Raw genomic sequence first — 20,942 nt, forward strand, 5'->3', positions numbered from 1 at the left:
AAGCCTGTTCTTTTGTTTTTCAAGTTTTGCTGTGAGCTGTCTTTACCCTTCAAAATCAGGGCATTTTAAACAATACATCTGTAGTCTTTATGTCTGATTTATATTGCAATTGCAGTTGTGGGGGCTTGAAAACTGTTTGCAATTACAAGGCATGTTGCATGACATCCAACATTAATATGTGTATATACAGGCTGTTTAAATTAAATCATGATAGTTGTTCATACCTCCAGGCAGGACACAATATAAACAACTTAAAATTATATGGGACGAACAGCTCTGTTTTGTTCTGGCCAAAAAGAGAGCAACTTAGGGATGGACCATCATCTTGCTAATTAGTAGAAGGCCATGTGTTGACTTCGTCGACACATTTTAGAAAATGGGTGGTTGAATGAAGGACTAGTTTGGGGAATAATTCATTCTGTGCCGTGAGGTTAACCACAAGCCTCTCAGAAATCACAGCGCTCACTGCTGCTGCAGATGTGCTGGAACTTTGTGCTGTGACTGGAGGTTTTTCAGCACTCTGTTCCCTCCACCCTTCTCTTATTGTGAAGCACGCACCCATCTTGCTGCCAAAACTTTTAATAAAGAGTAGATTTGCTTTTGCTCTTTCCAGAATTTTTATCAACCTTCCAGCCAAAATCAGAGTAATAAACCTAGAGAACATCTAAACGTGTGCTTTGCAGATGATTGATTTTTGTGCTCAGGATGTCTTCTAGGCAGTGGTTCCCACTATTGCATTTACATGGTGTGCTGCAGGGGACTCCTGAAAGTCCCTTGCCTCCTAATTGCACAAAAAAAGAGGATGATTTGGGAGCTTTGAAGGGGGTGATTTTTCTCTAGAGAATTAGTTTTCTCCTTCCGGTGAAGGTGCCATGCTGTTAAGTTCTGCACAAACGTTTTATTTATTTATTCATCTATTTTTGAATTTCAAAATTTATGTCTGATATTAGAAAGTACATAAAAGTAAATAAAAAAATAATAAAAAAACCCAGTCCTTCAGGAGAAAATCCTTAAGAATCTATTTTCTTTCCCTTAGTTGCAGACAAGACGAGATGGATATCACATTCAGCCGTTAGTAGTATTAATACAGTTTATGTAAGGAAAAAACACCTATGGATTTAGCTTAAACTGATGTTTAAATTAATTTAGTTAAATGAATGTAGGCTTTTCTGTGGACACTGTAACGGTGTGGAGTGATGAGAATCTAATTTTAAAACATCACCAGGCTCAGCTGTTTACTACTGCCCCTCATTCAGGACTTACTGTCTCCTCACTTGAGATGTTGGAATTGCATGTGTAAACATTCCTAATTTGCTTCAGTGCAAAGTAAAACAGGTTAATTTTATCACTTTTATAGCTTATCAGTTAAGACTAGTCTGCTTCACTTCTCATGGAAGCTCAGAAGGGTGCATTACCATCTCAGTGAGTAGGCGGATAATGTCCAGCTGAGGGTGGTAATGAAGAGCTGGGAGTGGTGAATTTATGAAGACAGGGCTGCAGATACATATTTGTCATGTTCTTATTCTGGTTCAGTTTAAACCTGCTCCCAAATGAAGCAAACCTCATATTAAATCAAAGGAAGCATTTGTGCTTTTACACCTGTAGTTTAAGGCAATGCAATTTTCTTTTTGAATAAGGCTCAGGTAATTTTCAGGAACCTACTTTCTAATAGTTAGATTTCATGTAGGTTCTTTTTTTTTCCTTTCCTGGTTATGCTTCTAACAAAGTATTTCTGAATGGGAAAGAAAAGATCGTATTCCCCAATCTTTCTTTCTCTTTCTGCAGGACATACATAGCTGTGGCTACTGACATGACTATCTAGGGGGCATTTTTGTGGGAAGCTGTATTACTAAATTGGCAGAAAGTGGTTGTTGTTTAGGGCAACTCTGCAAGAAGATCTTGACCTCAGGAAGTGCTAAGCTTCTCCAGATTTTGAGATCAGTAGATACTGAGTATATGAGACAGGTTTGGGGATAATAGCTTAGGATGTCAATGTATTAGATGTTGCCTGCAGCCTCATTTCAGCTTGTGGCAAAGGTACACTTGACTTGTTTGGGGGCTTCCCTAGACCTAATGAAACAAGTATGGTTGCACATAGTTGTACTAGGTTGTATAATACACTGGGAGAGCTCAAGAGTGTAGCATTTCCATGAATGGGGATGGGCACTGCTGAAGTGAAAGACTGCGCAGAACCTTTATGGAAATTTAGAAGCTTAGTTGTAAAGGTTTGAAGTATTGGAGTTACTGTATTTGCTGGTAGTTCAGAGGAATATGTTCTGTGGCTAATCAAAATCCTAAAAAGATCCTTTGCCATTGCAGCACTAGAAAGAGATACTCTTTGAGGCTGAGAAAGATGCACTTTCTCTTTATTATCTTGGAGATATTGTAGCTCCAATGTAATTATGAATTCATTTTCCCTTTGTTGTCAGTGACTTATATATTAAGGCCAAATATTTCAGACTTGTGTGCCAAATGAGCACTCAAATCCTTAAATATAAGTAACTCAGAGAGATACTAATACCTCTCGCTATCAGATGTCTTACTATATTTTCCATCAAGCACCCAAGTTTGAAAATGCTGGACTAAGTCTTCATTTGTATACTCTGTTGTCTTGCTTGGAATTTGCAAGCTGATATGGCAAAACTTAATACTTTGCCAGCAATGTTTTTTCATAAATTTATATTATTCTGACTTCTCCACAAGGAGCAGCATGAATGGAGCATATCTCATACTCATGTAAAACTGTTCACCAGAGTATTTGCAAACGTTTCTTTATTAATATGGATACAGTGAGGGAGAATGTTTCTGCCATTTCCCAAGAAGTGTTTATGTCCATAGGAGAGCAGTTTTGCCTGGATTCTAAGTGAAGTAGCTTTTTAATTTGATGTTTTTATTTAACTTTTCAAAATATTGGTTAGTGTAAGAACTGAATGTCATCTGTGATCTGATCCCATTTTCACTTTTATTTGTTTGAATTAGGAATAACGTGGTAAGTTATTTTACACTTTTTATTTCACACACCTTGACAAGTGTACAGTGTGTAGCACTAATGTGAGGTCAGATTTGAGATCATTTGACTCCACCATGAGTAAATAGTTCCGTATGGATATGGTAGACACAAATTATGATTCAGGAATGTGCAGCTTGGAAACACAGAAGAACAAACCAGTCAGATAATTGTGTTCTAACTCAGAAGGAATTCCTAAGGATACTTCATTCACCTAACCATAACATTAAAATCATTGTCATCAGACTAACAGGTTAAGAGAGTTGTTAAGAGATACCAGCTGTTTGAGTGACATAATATAGCATTTGAGAATTTCAGTCAATAAATAACCCTGTATCTGCCTTCTCAAATGGTTCAGAAGTTGGCTGCTGCAAAACATGTTGCCAGTCAGCCTCTTCTGCACCTTTGATTATTTAAGGATCCCATTATGGGAACCTTTCTTCAATATGGTGTGCAGTTCTTCATCTTCCAGACACAGCAACAGAGGCAGTATACTCCATCAACATTTACTGTCAGCAATATTCACTAATCTGTTGCCATCCAAACCATTCCAAAATTCTCAGACTGGTACATGCTGAGGTTCTGCTACTGGGTCATCTGGAAAAAATAAATGAAATACACTTTCATATCACTCCTGTATGTCTTCTCCAGCTGTTTTCTAGAGTACTTTTTCTGTGAAAGGTCCATGTAGGAGCACTTTCTATGTATTGATTCTCCTGTTTCTGACAGATGTGTGAAGTATACTTTCAAAAACATCTTCCCCCAAAATGCATTTTTTTCCATCTGTAAGTTGCTGTTCTGTTTCAAATAGAATGATGAGGTAGAATGTCTATGCATGTAGAAGCTTATCTGAGATTGTAAATGTTCTTCTTGTAAATGGCTTTTTCACCCATAACAATGCTAACCTCAGAAAAGTGAGTTCTCTCAAAGTGTATCGAATTAAGTTCTCAAAATAATACATTTTCAAATTGAGCTCAACCTGTCCAAAAGCTTTTCATATTGTGTAATGTTGAATAGTTGCTTGGAAAGAGGAAAATCCCCTTTGGTGTAAATATCGGGCAAGCAAGAAAGGGAGTTTTGGTTTTAAGAAGCTGTTTTTGTCATCTTCCAAATTCTTGTATTAGAGAACTGTGGTGAGGGGGAGCTTTGCTCACGAAGTGAGGGCGGCTCTGAAGAAATCCCATCATCTCAGATTTAGAATAGACATTTATAACTCAGATATGGAAGAACTGCCAAAGCATCACTGTTTGTGCAGGTAAAATGTGGACAGCTTCTGATCCTTGAGAAGGACCCGTGACAAAACTGTAGTGTACAGGAACTCATTTTGACTAGCTGTGCCACTGATAGTATTTCCTTTTTCTCACACCATCAAGAAAACAGTTTCCTAACAGGACTGAAGGTGGGATTTCTTTATTAAGGTTCTTAAGCATCTGAGCAGTAACTTCAGCTTCAAGTCCCATTGCATGGGTTGTTTTGCTTCTTCATTTCTTTAAAACAAAAAACAGGTATGTCCTATATATTGTATAGTTTCTCTATTTTGCGTATCTTTAAAACTTTAGAAGCAATTCTGGTACATATTCAAACAGGATTCATAACAGCCTCTACTTTAAATAAACAAACCTCAGGAATCAGACTTCTTCAGGACTTTTTCCAAAGTGATTTTAGCTTTAGAATGGGGGGAGGACACCAAATGTTTTTCTGAGATCACTTCAGTCCACGAGAGTCCCTATGTCTGGCTCATTTAACACTGGTTAGAATTGCTAACTTAGATTTCAGCACAATGAAGAAAGTATTAAATTTGTACAGGTAGAAGTAAAATTTTGTAAAGGTGAAAAAAACTGTACCCTGTCAAATTAAAAATATATAGAGAAGGCTTTATGTCTGACATTTTTCTTTTTACTTGTCACTGAAGCAAAATACTAAAAGAAATGCAACTGGAGTTGGAACTCCCGGGGAGCTTGAATTTTCTCTCACTGAGGTCAACAGGAGTAATGTCATAGTCATGAGCAGAAGAATAATCGTCAGTCCATTCTCCGTAATGGACTAAATCAAGCTGACATTTGTACAGTGTCCGAGTAAACAGATTGCATCCAGCAGTAGTTCTTTCTGTACAATTTTATTTCCTTTTCTGATTTTCTCAGGAGATGCTATCAAGGCAGAAGTGGTTCATTTAAGGTACCAGTAGCTCCAGAATGTGGTACCTTGAATTGAATAAAGAAAAACGCTTTCCAAAGGCTGTCTTAAGCTTCCAAATATAAGTGGACCTTAGAAACAGTTTATGTTGTCTTAATTGTTTCAGGTTTAGACTTTGCGCTATTGTTTTAATGTTGGCCTGGGATCTCCTTAACCAAAAAATAAGTGTGCTGGGTGTGCATTCTCTAATTTGGAGTTTTATAAGCAAATTGATGCTCTGGGCTGACTTCCTCTGGTTGCCAAGTGATATGTACATTTCTAAAAGAGATCAGTGGAGCAGTAAAAATGTATATCTCATTTGGAAGAAGTATATATCTTTAACCTTTTGTCTTCAGATGAGCTGGGTTTGTTTCCATATTATTACTATCTCTTTGTTCCTGCCTTTACTTTATAGGTTCTTGAATTTCCTAATTTAAATGCAGTTAAAAACATATAATCATGGGCATGTAGCAAAAGTAGATCAGTCATAATTGTAATAGTTTGTGTTATATGTGCAGTATGTATAATTTTTTCCATGGGTTTAAACATAATTAAACATATTTCAGATACTAAAAAATACGTATTTTTTTCACATATTTTTAGTGTGTTACCTTTTCTGGAAGAGAGTAGGTTGTCTTCACGTCTCTGTTGGTACCTTACCTAGTACAGTGCACTCCTAAAATGTACTCTGTACTGTTGACATGGTAGTAATTCTGGATTCTTGTTTGGCTACTATGGTAAAATTTATTGGTAATAGTAAAAATGGTAGTGAAAAGAACTACATAAGTTCTTATGTTTGAGAGCTGTAAACTTGCCTATAAAAAGGTCAGTGCTCTCCTGGTTTACAGTGGCATTCAGTTGCAGTTGTAGCGTATTTTGGGCTGAGTATGAGCATAATTGGTTGTAGCAGCTAATCTGTTGGGCAGGTCAGTTGCATTCCATCACGTGATTGCAGTTCTGTAAAATGTCACTGGAGTTTTAGGATTGCAAATAACTGTTGACAGTTTGGCTTCAGATTCTTCATTTTCCCCTACATTTTCTATGTTTCCCTTGTTTGCTGTGTACCAACCTTTTTAAATCCTAGTCAGAAAATGGTGTAAAAAATGAATAAATAATTAAAAACCAGAAAGCCAGCTCCTTCTATGTACTCAAAGCCAATTCTCTTTGTTTTCACCTATAATGATAAATGACATAGATTTAACTTGTCTTTATGCCTGCTAGTGTGATGCAAAAAACAAGGGGTAGTGAGTGCTATGGTTTTTATACTGTAGTCCAGAGTCTGTGTTATGGAGGGTGCTCATATTGTTTGACTTTTGGCAGCTAGTTTAGATGCCATAGTTGGGTGAACAGGACTATTTATGTGCTTCATAGAAAGAAAGAGGAGTCTGAAACTACTGTTAAGAGCTTGTCTCTCTCCATGTTTTATTAAAAGCTGCCTAGCTGCTTAGGATCTGAATTAAATGCTGAAGTTTGCCTGTATGAATATGTATCCCTGCTTCTGTACAAATGCCTGAAGGCCAGGCACCTGGCTTTGTTACCTCTCCTACAAGCACTGCTAGAGGAGAAGGAAAAAATCCAGATAAATTTTAGTCATCTAATACATTCTTTTTGGACACAGAATTTATTGAAAGTCATAAATACATTTATTAAAGAATATTAAAGAATAAACTTAAATTTTTAAACAACAGCTATTTTAAACCACCACGATTCCTAGGCTTGAACATGGGCACAGCCTAACATGTGTCCTTGCCATTGACTATTACTAACTTCTGCCACTTTCCTCTTCACCTGTTTGAACAAAGGCAGACTTTCTATGTAACTTACTGAGCTGAGAACTTAATCCTCAGACACCATATAACTGTGGCTAATTCTATTTATTATCACAAGCTCTGTTCTTATGCAGAGTATGTAATACTCTGTTAATGCTGGCGTACGTAATATAGTAACTGTGACAGCAAACTTACCTGGCATTGGTGGAGCTGAAGGCTTGCAAAACAAGGACATAATTTTTAAAAAGCTTTCCTTCTTATGGAGGAATAGTAGAATAAATTACTTGTAATATTTCAGGTACAGGAGCAGATGATTTGCTAATAAATATTATTCTTTTGAATGCTGTCCTGCATATTCAGGTTTTTTATTTATTTAAAAATATTATCCATTTAAAAAGTTATTTTGAAGTAAGTTTGATTTCTTTGTACTGCAGTGGTGTGGTTTTTGGATGGGGTGGGTCTTTTGCTTTCCTTCTCCACCCTTGTATGATGTCAGTGTATCTTTTACTACATATCTGAGGACAGCTTCTATTTTTCTCATTTTTAGCTTCACTTTCTAGTTTTTACAGTTAAGTGCATTTTTTACTTTGTAGGTCACCTGTCATTTCACAAGGACGATATCTATACCTTGGAAATGATTCAGCTTCTCTCTCTGTTTAATTTCATGCTAATGTCTGGAAGATGTTATCTAGGTTAGCCAGGCTGAGGAACGCTGCTTCTTTTTTTAATTTTCTTTAATTTCTTGGCTTCTGGCTATCTCAGTGCTATTTGGTATATGATCTTGGTCTCATTTTTACAGATATGTATCTGAAGTATGAACTGGACAGATGAATTGTTGCCCATTATAATTTGTTCAGTGTAGCTTCATGTGCTACACTGGATACCATTTAAAATGTCAGGGTTCTTAAAGAGGACTTAACTATGATTTCTTGCCATAGATTTTGTAATTGGGGCAATGAGAAATTCCTTGACATGTCTGTTGAAAGTCCAGCGTAATTATTCATTGTTTCCCAAGTTACTTTTAACCTGAATTCTCCAGAGGAGATATTGTAATGTATTCAACTTCCTTCACTGTTGTATCTATGCCATAGCTTATTAAATTATTTTTGACTGTGTATACTACTTTTTCCCCCCCTCAGGAGAAACAGTTCAAAACCATGATGTATATAATGTATTTATACCTATTCTGTCATATATATTCAGCGTAGTTCAAAGATATGATAGAAAAAAGACATACATAACAAAATTTCTATGTCATGGGCGTCTCTTGCAGGTGCTGAATCCATCAGAAGAGGTTCTTAAGAAAGTTTTATTAATAGTCGTTGGACCATGGCTCTCTTATAGTTGCAGCTGCTCAGCGTGAAGCACACTCCCTAATTTCTCATATATTAATTGAAACATTATGTGATCTGTTGGTATATCCATGTATACTACTTATTTACCATTTGACTTCATTTGTCCCTGTACAGTGGTCCACTGGAGTAAAGTGAAACACTACTAAAATGCCAGCTCTGATGCAATAATAAGAAAGTACCGTGTAAAGGAACAGTAGTACTGCTGTTAGATCTTCTACCTGCCCCCTCCCGGAAGAGGGCAGGAGTAGCTGGTTCAGTAAATCAAAGCAGAATGGAAGTGATGAGCAATGGAGCAATGTCTTTGCTTAATGCCCCCCTCCTCCCCCCCAGAGAAACATATTATCAGGGTCTTTCTGATCAAGCTCTACTGCGTGCTCATTTCCTGGGAGAAGTTAAGCCCTGAGTATGCGTTCTCTCTGGTCTGGGAATTCGTTTCTTTCCCTTGTGCTAGATTGCTTTAGAGTTATTAATGAAAGAAAGAGGCAGGAGACTGCTCCGTGCAGAGGACAGAAGGCAAACAGGAGAATAATTTCTGCTAAAATACAGGATCCAGGACATTTGTCTCATGTGTTCTTTGGTACATGCTGCAATGCCTGAGTCTTAAGGATGATAGTGAGTTGTGGAGGGTGTCTGGCTTTCTTGGTCCTAGCTTTTTCTTTCTAGGTACCTGTTTAAACAAAAAGCTGATGGTTTTTATTTTATGTTATTGTTCTATTAATTTTTTGTCTATTGAAGAAAGAAAAAAAAAAAGACTGAAGTTCCAATTAAGTTCTCTAAGATTAAAATATATCCCTACCATAAGTAGCATCCTACTGTCAATGCATTTTCTGATACAAAGCACTATCCAGTGTGAATAACAATATAGTGAACCATCTCTGAGGATGAAATAATTTCTCTTAACTTTACCCATTGAAAAGTTAGCTATATATCTATTCCTCTAGGCAAGTGTTTCCTTAGGAAGGTTAATTCTGTACGTTTTGGGCAGATGTTTTAGGATGCAGTGAATCTTAAGTGTGAAAATCTGAGACTTTGTCAAAGCAATTCTGTTGTTTTGTTCTTGTCCTTCTTCATCTTCTTTCTATTTACTTCTCTCTTCTTGTGACTCAGACCTGAATAAGTGTTTAGTGTATGCTTTCAGAGGGAACAAGACTGAGCCTGAATGAAAGTATTTCTGTCTTTAAAAAGCTTGGTACTTATTTTCTGTGATAACAGTTGTAAATACTAAGTGAAATAAAGAGACAATATTTTGGTGGATAATATTTTTAACAATCTCTTAAAATATAGCTTTTCATAAATGATATTCCTAGCTCTACATAGATAATGAAAATACAAGTTTAGTGAACTTGCTATATATATTAGCAGGTGATACTCAAATGCTTAAAAACAATAGATTTAGAGAAAGCAGATAAATGAAGTTCTGGGTAGCCAGGCAGCTGGTATTAAAGCTGCAACAATACTACGATGATACCTTTTCAGTGAAAAATACTGACCAGGCTGAATTTTGTCATACGTACAGAAAAGGAAATAGTTGACTCAGAATTCTGCGATCAGACTTTCTCTTTAATGTGAAAAACTATAGAAAGAAACTACTAGTGTTTATTATGCAAATAAATTGTTTGAAACAAAAAGATCTTATCTAGTAACTACGTTTCATGCCAGGTCGTCATCATCTGGTTGTAATGAAATAGTAAGGCTGAATTTTACTCTTCCTGAAACCAGTGACAGACATATTGGTGACTTTGCTATATGCGGAGATGGGACAATGAGGACTAACCTAGGGCAGGTGGGAGCACGGGGAGAAGATGTGTAATCAGGTTTAACTGAGCAACATACCAAGACAGAAATAAGTATTCCTTCAAGAATTAGGCAGTAGCAATATGTAATTTTTAATAGCTAGCAGGTAAGGATAATATGGAGTATTTTCTCTAGTGTTTTGGGGTATGGTTCTTGCAAATGACACTGAATTCATGATGATGTAAATAAGTACTATTAGTTTGTGGAAGAGCTGCTAATTTCATTAAACTTTACTTCCTTTGCTGTCCTTACCTGCCCTCATATTGCTCTCTTAGAAAACAGTATTAGGGTAAAAATGATGAGTGAAACAGTAAAATGCAAATTTTATTATGAAACAGTTGTCCTGTCCAATATTATCTCCAAATAGGTACTGTAAACATCTTAGTGATAGACGTATACTTAAAAATCCTAGTTTAAAGTAATTGTAGCCATAACACTTCACATGGGGAGGGACAGCAAATGCAGCACTTCATGCAGATTGTAACCAAATACAAACCACATAGAAATACCAAACTTCCAAAGGCTTAATAAAATAAAGTCAGCTGAGATTTCAAGTTTAAAAATTGAATAGATTTCAGCTATGCCGTTGAGTCTGAAGAAGTTTGAAGACTTTTTGAAATGAGATGCATTAGTTATTCTCAGAATTACCTTTCCATAAATCTCTAACTTTATTGGTAGTAATAAAACTTTACCAGTTAAAACAAAAACTTCAGAATGGGAAACACACCTGGTCTCACTAACATCGTAACTGTGCTCATAAAATTTCAAGGTGATTGTTCAGAAACATCAATCATCCTTCACAAACCTTGCAAAGTCATATTTGAATGAGAGAATGTTTCTGAATATTGGCAATATAAGAGAAAATACAGAACAATTAGAGGCCCAGGAGCTGCCCCTTTGGACCACGAGATCCGGTTCTCCAGTATGACAAGCATATAATTCCTTTTGGGAGACTCCTGAGGCTGACCTGAAAGCCCTTCTGCATTGCCTTGGTGCCGGGAGCTGCATTCTGTGAGGTGGGATCTGCAGCCCTGCTCCTGCTGCCCGTAGTCTGTCTGTGTCCGGCCTATGGATCACAGCAGGACCTTGGGATGTGCTCCCGCATGCTTCATTGACAGCCGAGCGGGAGTGGGAGTGCGTGCCAGAGTGTTACTTAGTCTGGGCATGGAGGGATTGGAGCTGAGGAGCAGGCTGAGGGAGAAAGGTGTTGCCTTTGGGGAGGTGATGTAGCTGGTACAGGCGCTTTCCCATCAGCAGGCTGGTCCAGAGCTTACATTCTCAAATGATGTCTTCTCATTTCCAACCAAATGTGGTCATGGCCTGGTTATATTTGCTCTTGTTTCAGCATTGATCTTTGGCTTAAGCAGTTCACTTACCTTGTTGATGTTTACTCTGCAATATATTCATAACAAGACATTGTGTTGTCTTGACAAGCTAAATTCTTTTAATCCCAGCACTTAGAATAGGCTCTCTGTTCTCCTGATAGTCCTGGTGGTCCTGATCTGTCCCATTCCAGTCTGAGTTCCCTTGAACACATTTGAGGTACCGCTGAGTTGCGATTTAGCTTGGACATTGCTAAGAATTAGAAGACAATCTGTGAAACTCGAGAAAAAATCAGAGATGTTCACTGAATGCAAGGAGCTATGTGATTATCTAAGAACTTGAGGTTTATGTGTAAAAAGGTGAGGCTATTTTATTAATTACTTTGCAAAAGATTATGAAAGCATATTCAGTTCTCTTCTTTGATACATAGGTGTATAGTGAAACCACTACCTGAGCCTCAGTTTTTCTAATTAGGTTACCTCATAAAACAAAATAGAAGACAAGGAGTTTGACTCAAATGACAAACTGGTGCTTATTTCTTTAGTTTTAGAAAGAATAATTGTCAACATTGATTTTAGTTGTTCTTTATTTATATATTTGAACATACATGTATGTACAAATATATGTATACACACATATACAAATATATATGTTTTCTTTTCTCCGAGGGAGGCAGCAACATTAGATCAAAAATATTATCTATAGAGACAGATGACTAATTGAGAAACTGGGAGAGTAATCAAAAGCAGGTGAAATTGGGAATAATTATTGATTTTTGCTCATAATCATTTAACTGGATCATTTCAGAGAACAGCTATACATAGAATATTGTCAGTGTGGTACAATGACTTCAAAGAGCATGACATATTTTAAATAGCAAAAAATTTCAGAAAATGAAGTTTCAGGTAATCTGCTCTGGCAAAGCTTCATTATTGGAGACTGGGTATAGTATTTTAAGAGCTCCAAAGGACCATATCTTGGAATGGTTAGAAAATTTAGCAACAGGTAGAGATGATAGAATAGGTGGAAGAAAATAAAGATTAGATGATGGTTTTGGGAGGGAGGTGTCAAAGAGATTATGTTAATGAAGGGAAGAATACTAGGATGTAGAGAAGTGTGTGGTACAAGATGGGTGCTTGGAGTGGGGGTTCATATTCTGGAGGGAGGATAAAATTGCATTTACCTGGGTAATGAGCCTTCAAGGCATCAATGCAGGGACTGGAAAACATAAAGAGATACTGGACTTTGGGTAGAGGAGTGGAAAGTGTGGAGCCTGGGTAGAGACAGAGAAATAAACAACCCAACTTTCTTCTTTTCTATATCCCTGGAGATATGTGTGTATATTGCTCACTCAGTAAAGATTTTGCACTTTTTGAGATAAAACTATTGCCATATGGATTATCAGTTTTCAGAAGGCAGACTCCCTGGGAGAGATGTTGCAATGAAGAACCTTTCAAATGTGCTGGGGCTGAACCATATTGCATGAATTTACCCCTTTCTGGATAACTATATTGTCAATACTTATCCCAGAATAACAGCTTGCCTAGCGTTTAGATAAAAAGGGGAATAGGATAAGTGATTGTTTTACCAGAGTGCCAATTTAATATCTTATAGATATGCTGAACAGTTCTAAAGAACTGTCTTTCCACTTTCCATTGTTGGAAATTTTTTATAGCAAATATTTAATATGTGTATGAGCTGATTGCTTTTATTCGCAGACAATTGCTTTTCTGTGTAGGTTAGGAGTTTCAGAGTGAGGTAGGAGGAAAAATTGGTGTCCTCTACTCATTCAGAAATGTTGAATAGCTTAAATTGAAGAAGATGAGCAAAGCAATAAAATCCACTCCTACTTCTCAGGGAGAACTTGATCACTGAATTAAATACATACTTCTGCAGCTTCAGTGTGCTCAGAGACTGAAAAGATAATATCGTCAATCAATAGGCAGAAGGAAAAACCCATTTTAACAGATGGAGCTGTGAGACAGACTGGAGACACGAAGTCCTGTTAGTGCATTATGTCTCCCTGAGGCATTTTTTCCCGCACTCTACTATTCTGAGTGAAGTCCCATCACTGCTTGCATCATTGAGACTAATAATTTTGTTGAATATGCTTTGTGTTTAGTCTGTATAGACTCTGAAAACAGCTGAACAAGTACAGCCTTGTCCTATACTATACATTATGTGTGTGGGGGGGAAAACTGTTTATGTTTATCTCAATCTTGACCTTTGCTTGAGTGTGAAAAGGCAAGAGGAATGAGATTTGCTCATTATTTTTACTGTCAACCTTGTTCAGATGCTGTTTGTTTTCACTTAAATATCTTAGACAAAGACAAAGAGTGTTTTGGCTCTGCCTTCACACTCTGGTTCCATGATGCGTGCAAGAGGGTGCATGACCTTTTTGTTAGGAAGATGAAAGATAAATATAGTCTCATATATAGCAGTAATCCACAACAACAAGCAATCTCATCAGCATGATCATCATCTGCTTCTGTGTTTAATGAGGAAACTTGTTCAGTTGCGCACAGCCAATCTGAAAACAGTAAAGGCATAGCTGCTATGAACTAAACTATTAAAAAAATTAAAATCCTCCTAGTTTCATTTGTTGAAAAACAAGGAGAACAGATAGACATATGGCCACCCACTTGGTTGTGCAAACTGAGAGAAGTGAAAATAGCTTGTGACAGAATTGCCTGAAGGTTTCACTTAGCCCATCACACATGGCCTCAATAACACTCTGAAACAGTTTCTTTTACCTCCTTCAATCTACCCAACCCCTTCTGCTATGAAATCTGCAAAGCATTTTTCAAATTAAGTGTGCACTATTTTCCTTTTAAGTTTCAGGAGCAAGTGGCTGAGAAAGACATGCTGAGAGATTGGAAACAATCTGCATCATCAACAAAGGGAGATGCCTGCTGCTTTGCAAGCACTAGAGAAAATATGCCAGCCACGCAGAGCGCTCCGTGGCAGTAATTCCAGAGCAGATTGATGTTTATTTGTGCTATATACTAGCCTTTCTCATACCGCTTCAGGGAGAAGGGTGGATTTAACAGTCCTTGGAAAACCATTGCAGTGTAGGTCATATTTTATTAGTACATTGTCTGGGATTTGGAATTGACGTTTGCCTCCTGAGCCTAGATAATGAGCTTTCTGGAAGTGCTGTGGCTTAATTCCCTGTACAGACATAGGTGAATGGGTATGTGTTTGGTTCAGTTCTTTCAGCTGGGAATCTGACTGCTCAACACGCTGTTATCAAAACTGTCATTCTGTCATAGTGGAAGAAAGTAAATGGGTCTGTTTCTGTGTTGTGCTAAAGAGCTGATGGTGTCAGAAACTATCTTGGCAGCCATTTTAATTTATGATACAGGAGCAGCTATTGTATCCTAAGTGAGGACAGGTCTCCTAACAAAGTCAGTAGTCAGCTGGTAAAATGATCTGTCAGAACAAATAGATGAGTAAAAGGAATTCTATCATAAAACCTTTAGATCCATCATGACCTGTTCACTGAAGAAAGAAAATGCACCAGCTTTATGGAAGAAAAGAACATGAGCTGCACATTTCTCTTGGAGCAATATAATTTTTGAAAGAAGACTAGACAGTTCAATACATCTGTGCAGCCTTGGTGGATAGGAAGACAAAGGGAATGTCATTTAGTTGCCTCTGTTTTAGTATGGGATGCATCCTTTTAAGCTTTCTCCTTGTATAGATTCACATAAATGTGTGTACTCAAGTTTGAAAGACTGATTACAGCCAGTCTTACACAGTGGTATATAAGAGCTGCCTCCTGATCTGTACAAAGATTCAGTAATCTTCTGCGTGCACCAAAATATAGGTCTATGGGATTTACTCTCTTAAATTGTTCAGGCTGGGGAGCCAGGGTAGGTGTCAGGGAGGAGCCACGATTGTGCCAGCAGATCCCTTACAACGTGCATTTCCTGGCTACTCGCAACGCTCACGGCAGGAGCAGTGGATGCTGTGGCCCTCTCAGCTGCTCTACTGGCTGCTGCAATGCTGCCTTACGATCGGCCCGTAGACTGGGGAACGAGGGCGGTTATTCCTTCCATAGCCCACAGTATTTAGTCTGGTATTTGGAGTGTGCCCCAGGTTATGGATATTGGTCTTAGTGAGCTAATGAGCAGGTAGCATTGCAGCACTGTGCATATTAATAGTTTTAAAGCTATAAACTCGCTCTTCCAGCCAGGAAGAGATGAAACATGTAAATGATGTAACCCAATTCAGAAAAATGGCAGTATTCCAGAAAGCATTCTGGCCTCAGCCTCCCTTTTGGTTTTCTTGAATTTATTAGCAACCAAACAGTGAGAGAATGGATGAATTTTCTGAGTAGGTATCAAAAGTGTATCTTGGCTGCGTAGATTTGTGAGTGACAGAAGGCTACAAATACTGAAATTACGGTGCCCTGGCTGTAACTTCTCTGTAACCACCCTTCTTAGACAGGAAAAATCCAACTACTTTGATTTGCACACATTACAGATTTTGATCACTGAGATAAATGGAAAATAAGGTGGTACAGTGCAGATGCAGGAATCAGTGTACAACTATGATCATGGAAAATAGCCAAGTATAGTGATTACTTAGTTTCATGCCCCTGAATCTTTGATCTTTATCAGCTTCCTTGTTGCAGTTATTATTTGAGAAGATTTTAGGTGAACAGTACACAGAATAAGCTTAGTAAGTTACATAGGAATCAAGAAAACAATGAAGCTTCATAGCTGGCTCATAGGAAATCAGAAATTTCTTAAGCAGCAACTTAAAAACAAGCAAACAAACTTTGCATTTTTCTATCCCCTTGTGTTTTGTTATACCACTGCACTAAAAAATGTATTATTTTATGTAATCACCAATTTTAAGAGAGCTAGCAAGGGAATAAATGTAAGGCTTTTTTTTTTTTTTTCAGATACTCTTGTAATTTCCATGTGACAGGACAAGAGGCAATGGGCAGAAATTGAAGCACAGGAAGTTCTGCCTGACCGTGAGGGGGAATTTCTTCCCTGTGAGAGTGACGGAGCACTGGACCAGGTTGCCCAGAGAGGTTGTGGAGTCTCCTTCTCTGGAGATCTTCAAGGCCTGCCTGGATGCAACCCTGTCTAACACGCTTTGGTGACCCTGCTCAAGCAGGGAGGTTGGACTAGATGATCTCCAGAGGTCCCTTCCAATCTTACTGATTCTATGATTCCCTTTTGATATACCTCAGAACTGGCAACCTTATGCAGTCAAAAAAAAAAAAAAAAAAAAAAAAAAAAAAAAAAAAATTTGGTCTCAAGAATCAGAGAGGATTGGCTTAAAATAAGATTAGTTTTCCTATAATTTCTCTCCATTATCTTCCCTAGTATGATTATCACTTTTAGTTAACAATCCCCCTAGATTTTCATTTTTTATCTGCAATGAGGAAGATTGGAAAAAAATCTTTTTTTAACATTTGGAGCAGGTACTAATTTGACTTCAAGAACTGATAATAAAAAGATGAGCAAAAGCTACAACAGAGGCTTGTGGTAATTTGAGATTGTCAGTCTGAAACTTGATATCTGGAAAAGATACTGAGATAAATAAAAATAAGTTACAAAAAAGATTTCAAAATATTGGGCAGTAAAATAAATTTAACTTAGATATCCTTAATCCTCAAACTTTTTTTCCCCCCATATTACACGGCTGGGTCTGCCTAGTCAAAACTATTTTTTCTGACAGAGAATGCTTCAACTGGAGAACATGCAGACAGTGTGCTGATGGTGAATATAAAATGCTTTCATGCTATATAGGACCTTAAAAATATTGTTTCTTGCACAACATTGAGTTTCTCCTGGAAATGGGTGGCTCAGGGAAGTAGCGTAGAAAAAAAGCAACTAAAATTTTCCTGTGTCTTCAGAAAATGCATATATAACCAACATTTGATCAAGAAGCCAAATCTAGATGAATCTTTCTGTATCTCTGATACATAAAGCTTGAATTATTTAGCATTGTTCATGAATTTTACTAGCTTAGGTCAGTCATGATTGTTTGTATTAAAAGTGTCTTGCTTTTTCATGCTTTTCTCATTAAAATAGGACTATGCGTTGTGCTCCAAATCCATATATCACTGTTCAGACTGATTTTTTCGTCTGCCGAAAGCTGAATCCGGTGTGTACTTTTACCACAGATGCACAGAGACTTCCTAAATTTGCAAAGCAACTGGCAGAAACACTGGGTGAGGTTCGGGGGAGGACGGCAAAATGTTCTGGGGAATGATTCCTGCCTCATCTGTACCAGATGTCAGGAGCAATAAGTGTCTGGGTTAAACTCTGGAATTCTTAAAGATGTTGATTCTTCATTTATATAAATAGTTGCTGGACTAGTTAAATTCCACATCTGGATTGAAATGCCACATACAGTCTTCTACTAGACCTTTCCATTTAGAACAGTTTGTGACTGCAAAAGTGCTGTGATTACTATGACCTTTTCCCCTTTCACTGTAATTTTAAAAGTTATCTGTGTTCTGCGAGTCTCGTTAGTCGCTGGGTCATCGCAGTGTTTTAGTCGTGACATTTCTAGCTGGGGGGAAAGCCACTCAGGGTTCTCCGGGATGTAGTCATTGGTAAATAATATGTCACTAATTTAAACAGCTGAAAGTATAAATCTCAGATGAGGAAGAGAAATATCTGGAAGATGGAACTGAAAAACAGACTGGAGTAAAAAGATATTTTCCTTCTCTTCCACTTCTCATAGGTAAGCCCTTAGGAGGCCTTCTTGGCCTCCAACCTGGTTCATTTTTTGTCTTGTTAGTTTGTGAATTGTTAGCAATACACAGTCCAAAATTCACCGACCCAGCAGCAGATGACTTGCTGCCTAACATGGGGAATATGCTTAGGGGGACTCCAAGGCCTGTAAGCCACCCTGAGAGCACTAGGTAGCGTTTGTGCCAACATCACAAGCTATCATCTGAGCTCTGCCGATTCCTCCTCTTCCTCTTCCAGGTGCAGCAACCCAAGCTGAGGCTACCTTGCAGCCATATCCAGCAGAGCTGTAGGGGAAAGGAAGAAGGAAGGTTAGAAGGAAGCAGGAGTCTCTGGGCTGAGAGTCAGCTCGACTGTGGATCCTTTGTTGTTGCAATTGTGTTTGCTGTTTGTTCTTGCAGTACTGGTGTTTATTCTTGGGTATTTCAGACTGTTGTTTTACTTCAGACTGGTGCTAACTCTAATTAAAAAGATAACTAGTCAAAAATCAGAAAATAAAATGTCACACTTCTGCACAAAACAAACATACTTTATTTATAGGGCTCCAAATTATTCTTCTGTAATTTCAGACCTTTGCATATAATGTATAGATATTTTTATGCCTTGCTCGCTTTTTCTTTCTTCTTTCTGCTTACCGTGGAATTAACAAGGTTTTGTTCTGCCACTACTACTTCCCACTTTGTAACTGCTCAGAACTGAAGGAAAACAAAATATAGAAAGAAGAAAAGGAAGATGAAGAATTCAGAAATAGATAGAAAGAAGGAGGAGTGTGAGCTACTATTTTTCCTGTTGTTTTAGTAACAGAAGGAAAGAAAAACCAAGGTTTTGGATTTTTTAGTTTTGATGAGAACTGCAAAACTTCCGTGAAAACTGGTTTTGAAGACAGGCCATTTTTCAATGTAGATTTCTCTAAGCCCTGATTGGAACAGTTTTTGCTTTCACCTGTCAAATAATAAAAAGGTTTTAAAAGTTACTGATCTACCCCAATCCAACAAGAGATACAAGGATGGGATTTCAAGTATTTTCAAAGTAGTCCTTTAAGATTAGCATAATTGTCCTGTAGGACTGTGGGTGCAATTAAAGTTAACTAGGTAATTAAGTGGTGTGCTGGAATAAAGCCAAGACACTTAACACCTTGCAGAATCCCTCTCTCAGTCTGATCACTGGTAGTACGCAGTCATGGAGAATTGTCCCTTTCTTTTAAGAAACAGAGAAATTTTTTTATTGAAAAGTTACTTTGCTTTTGTTCTTTAAATGTACTCTCTTTCTAAGCCCACCATCCTTTTATATTTAGAACTCCCCTTCTAAACATAAAAATAACTGAAACACTTATGCTCTTTATTTTTTGACTATGCACAGGTGAATGTATTTTTTCTTCAGCTGTGTAGAAACCAAATGTCAGCCCTGCAACTTTATTTTGTTTTCTAATTGATATTCCAAAATGTCTTTTCCATAGGATTTTTTTGTTAAAAGTGAATAGCTGGAGGGAAAAATAAAAAGACTTATGTCTTTTCTATTATGAATATTTTTTCACAGTAGACTGTAGCGTACGTGCTGCTTTCCTGGGACTCTGATATGTTGCTTAGGTGTTTAGAATGTGATAATGCTGGTTTGCATTTACAGGGACTAATAACAGGGATCCAGGAACAGATAAACATGACTGGGGATTTCCATCTCCTTAGCCAGATATTCAGAAAGTGGAAGAATTAAACAATATTTACAGTATGTTTTAACAATAAAAAATCCTGGACAACTGGACTTTAGCATTGCTTGGTCTGCAATTAATTTTGTATAGGAAAAGTTCGAGCAATTTTGGCTCTCTCAAAAGGTGGAACTCTGGGATCAATTATTATTCAGTAATCAAGTTTTTTTTTTTGATAGGAAACATTGTGAGAGGAAAAGCTATTATATTGTCATATTGTTTTAAAGGCTGAGAGTTTTTGTTTGGATGACTCCATTATGAAGGTTTTGCTTGTCCTTAGCCAGTTAGGCAGAGTCTCTGTTTTCAGCAAAAGCTGCTTGTGCTTTTTGCCATAATCCTGTGACTCATCATCTGAGAAGGTGCAACTGCAAATTGTTATTTTATATTTACATGAGTGAATAATATGTTTAGCTGGCACACAGTATGAAGAGAATGAATCTAAAGCTTTTATATTTAAAAATTTTGCCTTTGTTAACCTTTGTTAGTAAGAATAACGCTAAGTTTCTGAAGTATTAGAGAATTTCACCTTTTCCAACTCCACCATTGTAACATTGTAAATTATCCACCAATGGATAATGTATATCCATTGATCTGGATATATTATTTTCTAGTAAGTAAGCAAAAGCATACCCAGCTCTGTGGCTACGGGAATTTAACAAAGAGCAAAAATAAAAGACAAACTGTGATGTCTTTATTTGCACAGTAGAGTATTTTTTTTCTCTGACTAGCCTTAGTGTAGTCTACCAGAACCTGGCCCTTCCTCCCACCTATGTGAATGTGATACTCCTGCCACACTGGGATCTGAATTAGGCAAAAAAGTCCCTGTGCAGTTTCCTACCTCGAGGAACTTCTATATCTTTTTCTTGACTATCTGGAGCAAGCATGTTGGTAATCTCCACAGATTTACTATTGCCAGCCACACGCTGTTGCTGCATTCACTTTCATTTGAGTAATCCTTGTGTGGGGATTCATCTTTTAGCCCAAGCCCATTTGTAACTTAAAGACAGAAGTGTTGTGGTGGTAAGGACTGAGTAGAGCAGGTGGAAGGAATGGGAACTCAGGTTACAGCTTTCACCTGTACCTTTGCATTTTTCCTCT

This window comes from Rhea pennata, chromosome 4 (genome assembly GCF_028389875.1).
Source record: "Rhea pennata isolate bPtePen1 chromosome 4, bPtePen1.pri, whole genome shotgun sequence".
NCBI lineage: Eukaryota > Metazoa > Chordata > Aves > Rheiformes > Rheidae > Rhea > Rhea pennata.